A 6,468-nucleotide genomic window follows, 5' to 3' on the forward strand; every position below is an offset into this window, starting at 1 on the left:
GCCCGATCTTCACGGATTTGGGTGGAATTCGTGGGGGAGGTGGAAGAACACGATGAACATGAAGAACGCGAGGGGAATCGGGGGATACAAACTCACACACGCACACGAATCGGTTTGTCCTCGTTGGCCCGAACCACCAACTCGATAGAAGTTACAGGAAAAGACCTTTCGGTAGAAGTCCCGCAAAAAGATCGACGAATCGAAATCCTATAGATCTAGAAGGGTGAAAAGATCAAATTCGATAGAAGTGCAAGCAAAAGACCCAAAGGTAGAAGTGCAAGCAAAAGATCCAAATTGGTAGAAGTCACCAAAGAGATACAATAGGATTCGATCGGAGCCCGGGTGGGTACAAGATCTAAGATCTATGGTAGGGTTCCCACAAGGGTCAAGAGCAAAGCTCAGGTTTAATTTCACATCAAGTCTAATCTTAGATCTGAGCCAACAAGGCTACTTATAGTTGGTGGGGCGAAGTGGTAAGTTACATGCTGAATCTGCCAGTTTTGGTGCTGAAACGCATGTAGGCGGAAGTTCCGACCTCAGGGGGCGGAAGTTCCGGTCGGGCGGAAGTTTCGGTCGTCCTGGGCGAAAGTTCCGGCTGGATTCTCTTCAGGCAGCATCTTGGCGGCATCTGGGCGGAAGTTCCGGTCCCGGAGGGCGGAAGTTCCGGTCAGGGCGGAAGTTCCGGCCAACTTCCGGCCTAGCTCCGGAAACGGTCGATTTCCTCGCAGTAATGTCCAGTGTTGTTTTGGCACATTTTCGGAACTAGGGCGGAACTTGGGCGGAAGTTCCGGTGGGCGGAAGTTCCGGTCCTGGGGGCGGAAGTTCCGGCAGGATCCTCTTTCCTGGGCGCTGGAAGGCATCTGGGAGGCATCTGGCCGGAAGTTCCGGTCCTGGAGGGCGGAAGTTCCAGCCTGGGCGCTATAGCCCCATCTTCTTCATTTCCAGCTCCCTCTCCATTGGCTTGGTCTCCATGGCTTGCGTCTTGGTCGATGTACCTGATTGAACATAGGGTATTCGCATGAAGTAGCATGCCATCCAAGGATGTATCAAATGTATATGTGGAGAGGAGCGAATACACCTCTTGGTGTAGGGCTTGGGCTCGAGCTCGTGTCATTGGACCACGAGGAGGGCTTGTCGGTCTTGATGTAGTGTTGACCTTGGGTAGGGCTACATCATCTCCCCCCTTGGGAAAGAGTCGTCCTCGACTCGATGTTCTCTTCATCTCCATGATATGGTGAGAGGTCGGACACATTGAATGTGTTGCTCACCAAGTACTTGGATGTTGGTATGTCGATGACGTAGGCGTTGTCGTTGATGCGCTTGAGGACCTTGAAGGGACCATCGCCTCGAGGCTTTAGCTTGGAGTTTCGTTCTTGAGGGAAGCGATCTTTGCGAAGGTGCAACCACACTAAGTTTCCTTCCTTGAAGATCATTGCCTTCTTCTTCATGTTGAGTCTAGTGGCTTGACGAGGACTTGTTCCTCGATTGTTGCCCTTGTATCTTCATGTAGCTTCTTCATGTATTGGGCTCGCTTGTCGATATTCATGTTTACTTGCTCATGTAGTGGAAGAGGAATTAGGTCGATCGCCGTGGGTGGTTCAAACCCATATACGACCATGAAAGGGCTTCTCATTGTTGTAGAGTGCTTGGCGCGGTTGTAGGCGAACTCCGCATGCGGGATGCAATCTTCCCATGACTTTAAATTCTTCTTGACAAGGACTCGTAGTAGTGTGGAGAGGCTTCGGTTCACCACTTCGGTTTGCCCATCGGTTTGTGGATGTGAGGATGATGAAAACAAAAGCTTGACGTTGAACTTGGCCATTAGTGTCTTCCAAAGGTAGCTCATGAATTTGACATCTCGGTCCGAAACAATGCTTCTTGGTACGCCGTGGAGTCTCACAATTTCCCTAAAAAACAAGGAGGCAATATGTGAAGCATCATCCGTTCGGGAGCATGGTATGAAATGAGCCATTTTAGAGAATCGATCAACCACTACAAAAATTGAGTCATGACCATATTTGGTTTGAGGTAATCCTAGTATGAAATCCATGCTTATATCGGACCAAGGAGCATAAGGAATAGGTAACGGTGTGTAAAGACCATAAGAGTTGGATGTGGACTTAGCTTGTAAGCATGTCGTGCAACGGTTGCATAGGCGCTCCACATCTCGCTTCATTCTTGGCCAATAGTAATGGGTAGATAGCATGGAGAGCGTCTTGTCTCGCCCAAAGTGTCCCATAAGACCACCACCATGCGATTCTTGTAAGAGCAAAAGGCGAAGCGAAGACATGGGAATACAAAGTTTGTTGCCCTTGAACAAGAATCCTTGGTGCAAATAGAAATCATCGATGCCCTTATCACTAGAACACTTTGCAAAGATTGGGCCAAAGAAAGTATCGGAAGCATATTGGTCTTTGATTTCATCAAGACCCAAAACATGGAAATCCAAACGAGTGAGTAGAAGGATGAGTTTGCGGGAAAGAGCATTGATACGTCTCAAACGTATCTATAATTTCTTATGTTCCATGCTACTTTTATGATGATACCTACATGTTTTATACACACTTTATGTCATTATTATGCGTTTTCCGGAACTAACCTATTGACGAGATGCCGAAGGGCCAGTTGCTGTTTTCTGCTGTTTTTGGTTTCAGAAATCCTAGTAAGGAAATATTCTCGGAATCGGACGAAATCAACGCCCAGCATCTTAGGATCATACGAAGCTTCCAGAACACCCGAGAGAGGCCAGAGGGGGGCCACTGGGCCACCAGACGCCAGGGTGGCGCGGCCTAGGCCTTGGCCGCGCCCCCCTAGTGTGTCACCGCCTCGTTGACCTTCCGACTCTGCCTCTTCGCCTATATAAAGGTCCCTGACCTAAAACACGATACGGAAAAAGCCACGATACGGAAAACCTTCCAGAGCCGCCGCCATCGCGAAGCCAAGATCTGGGGGACAGGAGTCTCTGTTCTGGCACGCCGCCGGGACGGGGAAGTGCCCCCGGAAGGCTTCTCCATCGACACCACCGCCATCTTCATCAACGCTGCTGTCTCCCATGAGGAGGGAGTAGTTCTCCATCGAGGCTAAGGGCTGTACCGGTAGCTATGTGGTTCATCTCTCTCCTATGTGCTTCAATACAATAATCTCATGAGCTGCCTTACATGATTGAGATTCATATGATGATGCTTGTAATCTAGATGTCATTATGCTAGTCAAGTGGGTTTTACTTATGTGATCTCCGGAGACTCCTTGTCCCACGTGTGTAAAGGTGACAGTGTGTGCACCGTGTGGGTCTCTTAGGCTATATTTCACAGAATACTTATTCACTGTTATAAATGGCATAGTGAAGTGCTTATTTATATCTCTTTATGATTGCAATGTGTTTTGTATCACAATTTATCTGTGTGCTACTCTAGTGATGTTATTAAAGTAGTTTATTCCTCCTGCACGGTGTAATGGTGACAGTGTGTGCATCGTGTAGTACTTGGCGTAGGCTATGATTGTGATCTCTTGTAGATTATGAAGTTAACTATTGCTATGATAGTATTGATGTGATCTATTCCTCCTTTCGTAGTGTGAAGGTGACAGTGTGCATGCTATGTTAGTACTTGGTTTGGTTATGTTGATCTGTCATGCACTCTAAGGTTACTTAAACATGAATATCGAATATTGTGGAGCTTGTTAACTCCGGCATTGAGGGTTCGTGTAATCCTACACAGTTAGTGGTGTTCATCATCCAACAAGAGGGTGTAGAGTCTAGCATCTATTTATTTATTCTGTTATGTGATCAATGTTGAGAGTGTCCACTAGTGAAAGTATGATCCCTAGGCCTTGTTCCTAAATACTGCTATCGCTGCTTGTTTATTGTTTTACTGCATTTTTACTTCCTGCAATATTACTACCATCAACTGCACGCCTTGACAAGCACTTTTCTGGCGCCGTTGCTACTGCTCGCATTTATTCATACCACCTGTATTTCACTATCTCTTCGCCGAACTAGTGCACCTATTAGGTGTGTTGGGGACACAAGAGACTTCTTGCATTGTGGTTGCAGGGTTGCTTGAGAGGGATATCTTTGACCTCTTCCTCCCTGAGTTCGATAAACCTTGGGTGATCCACTTAAGGGAAACTTGCTGCTGTTCTACAAACCTCTGCTCTTGGAGGCCCAACACTGTCTACAAGAATAGAAGCACCCGTAGACATCAAGCACTTTTCTGGCGCCGTTGCCGGGGAGGAAAGGTAAAAGGCACTCATACTCCGGTCCCAGGTAACTAAGTACTTTTCTGTTACCGTTGTGTGTGTGCTCGAAGCTATTTCCTTTAGATCCTGCAATTGCATCTTTTTGTTTCTTGTTTACACTAGTTAGGCATAATGGACAACAATGAGCTTCTTATTCTATTTCCTGATTTAAGACATGGATGGTTTGATGCGAAAATTAAAAAACCTATGGAACATATTAGTATGAACGCTTTGAACACCATTGTTGCTAATGATATGGAAAATTCTAAGCTTGGGGAAGCTGGCTTTGATGAGCATGATATTTTTAGTCCCCCAAGCATTGAGGAGAAAATTTACTTTGATGATACTTTGCCTCCTATTTATGATGATTATAATGATATTGGTCTTTTAGTACCGCCTATTATGGAGGATAAATTTGATTATGATTACAATATGCCTCCTATATTTGATGATGAGAATAATAATGATAGCTACTTTGTTGAATTTGCTCCCACTACAACTAATAAAATTGATTATGCCTATGTGGAGAGTAATAATTTTATGCATGAGACTCATGATAAGAATGCTTTATGTGATAGTTATATTGTTGAGTTTGCTCATGTTGCTACTGAAATTTATTATGAGAGAGGAAAATATGGTTGTAGAAATTTTCATGTTACTAAAACACCTCTCTATGTGCTGAAATTTTTGAAGCTACACTTGTTCTATCTTCCTATGCTTGTTACTTTTTTCTTCATGAACTTGTTTATTTACAAAACTCCTATGCATAGGAAGCATGTTAGACTTAAATGTGTTTTTAATTTGCTTCTTGATTCTCTCTTTTGCTTCAACTCTTATTTCTTGGGAGTGCATCATTAAAACTGCTGAGCCCATCTTAATGGCTATAAAGAAAGAACTTCTTGGGAGATAACCCATGTGTTTATTTTACTACAGTACTTTTTTTTATATTTGTGTCTTGGAAGTTGTTTACTACTGTAGCAACCTCTCCTTATCTTTATTTTATTGCATTGTTGTGCCAAGTAAAGTCTTTGATAGCAAAGTCAATACTAGATTTGGATTACTGCGCAGAAACAGATTTCTGTCTGTCACGAATTTGGGCAGGGTTCTCTGTAGGTAACTCATAAAAATCTGCCAATTTACGTGCGTGATCCTCAGATATGTACGCAACTTTCATTCAATTTGGGCATTTTCATCTGAGCAAGTCTGGTGCCACTTTAAAATTCGTCTTTACGGACCGTTCTGTTTTGATAGATTCTGCCTTTTATTTCGCATTGCTTCTTTTGCTGTGTTGGATGGATTTTCTTTGTTCCATTGACTTCCAGTAGCTTTGGGCAATGTCCAGAAGTGTTAAGAATGATTGTGTCACCTCTGAACATGTGAATTTTTGATTATGCACTAACCCTCTAATGAGTTTGTTTCGAGTTTGGTGTGGAGGAAGTTTTCAAGGGTCAAGAGAGGAGGATGATATACTATGATCAAGAAGAGTGAAGAGTCTAAGCTTGGGGATGCCCCCGTGGTTCATCCCTGCATATTTCAAGAAGACCCAAGTGTCTAAGCTTGGGGATGCCCAAGGCATCCCCTTCTTCATCAACAACTTATCAGGTTTCTTTTCTTGAAACTATATTTTTATTCAGTCACATCTTATGTACTTTACTTGGAGCGTCTGTTTGTTTTTATTTTTGTTTTGTTTGAATAAGTTCATCCTTGTGTGGGAGAGAAACACGCTCCGCTGGTTCGTATGAACACATGTGTTCTTAGCTTTTAATGTTCATGGCGAAGGTTGAAACTGCTTCGTTCATTGTTATATGGTTGGAAACAGAAAATGCTGCATGTGGTAATTGGTATAATGTCTTGAATAATTTGATACTTGGCAATTGTTGTGCTCATATGGATCATGTTTAAGCTCTTGCATCATGTACTTTGTACCCATTAATGAAGAACTACATAGAGCTTGTTAAAATTTGGTTTGCATGATTGTTCTCTAGAGTCTAGATATTTTCTGGTTAAGGTGTTTGAACAACAAGGAAGACGATGTAAAGTCTTATAATGCTTACAATATGTTCATATGTGAGTCTTGCTGCACCGTTTTACACTTGAGTTTGCTTCAAACAACCTTGCTAGCCTAGCCTTGTATTGAGAGGAATTCTTCTCGTGCATCCAAATCCTTGAGCCAAAAACTATGCCATTTGTGTCCACCATACCTACCTACCACATGGTATTTCTCTGCCATTC

Source organism: Lolium perenne, chromosome 3, assembly GCF_019359855.2.
Source record: "Lolium perenne isolate Kyuss_39 chromosome 3, Kyuss_2.0, whole genome shotgun sequence".
NCBI lineage: Eukaryota > Viridiplantae > Streptophyta > Magnoliopsida > Poales > Poaceae > Lolium > Lolium perenne.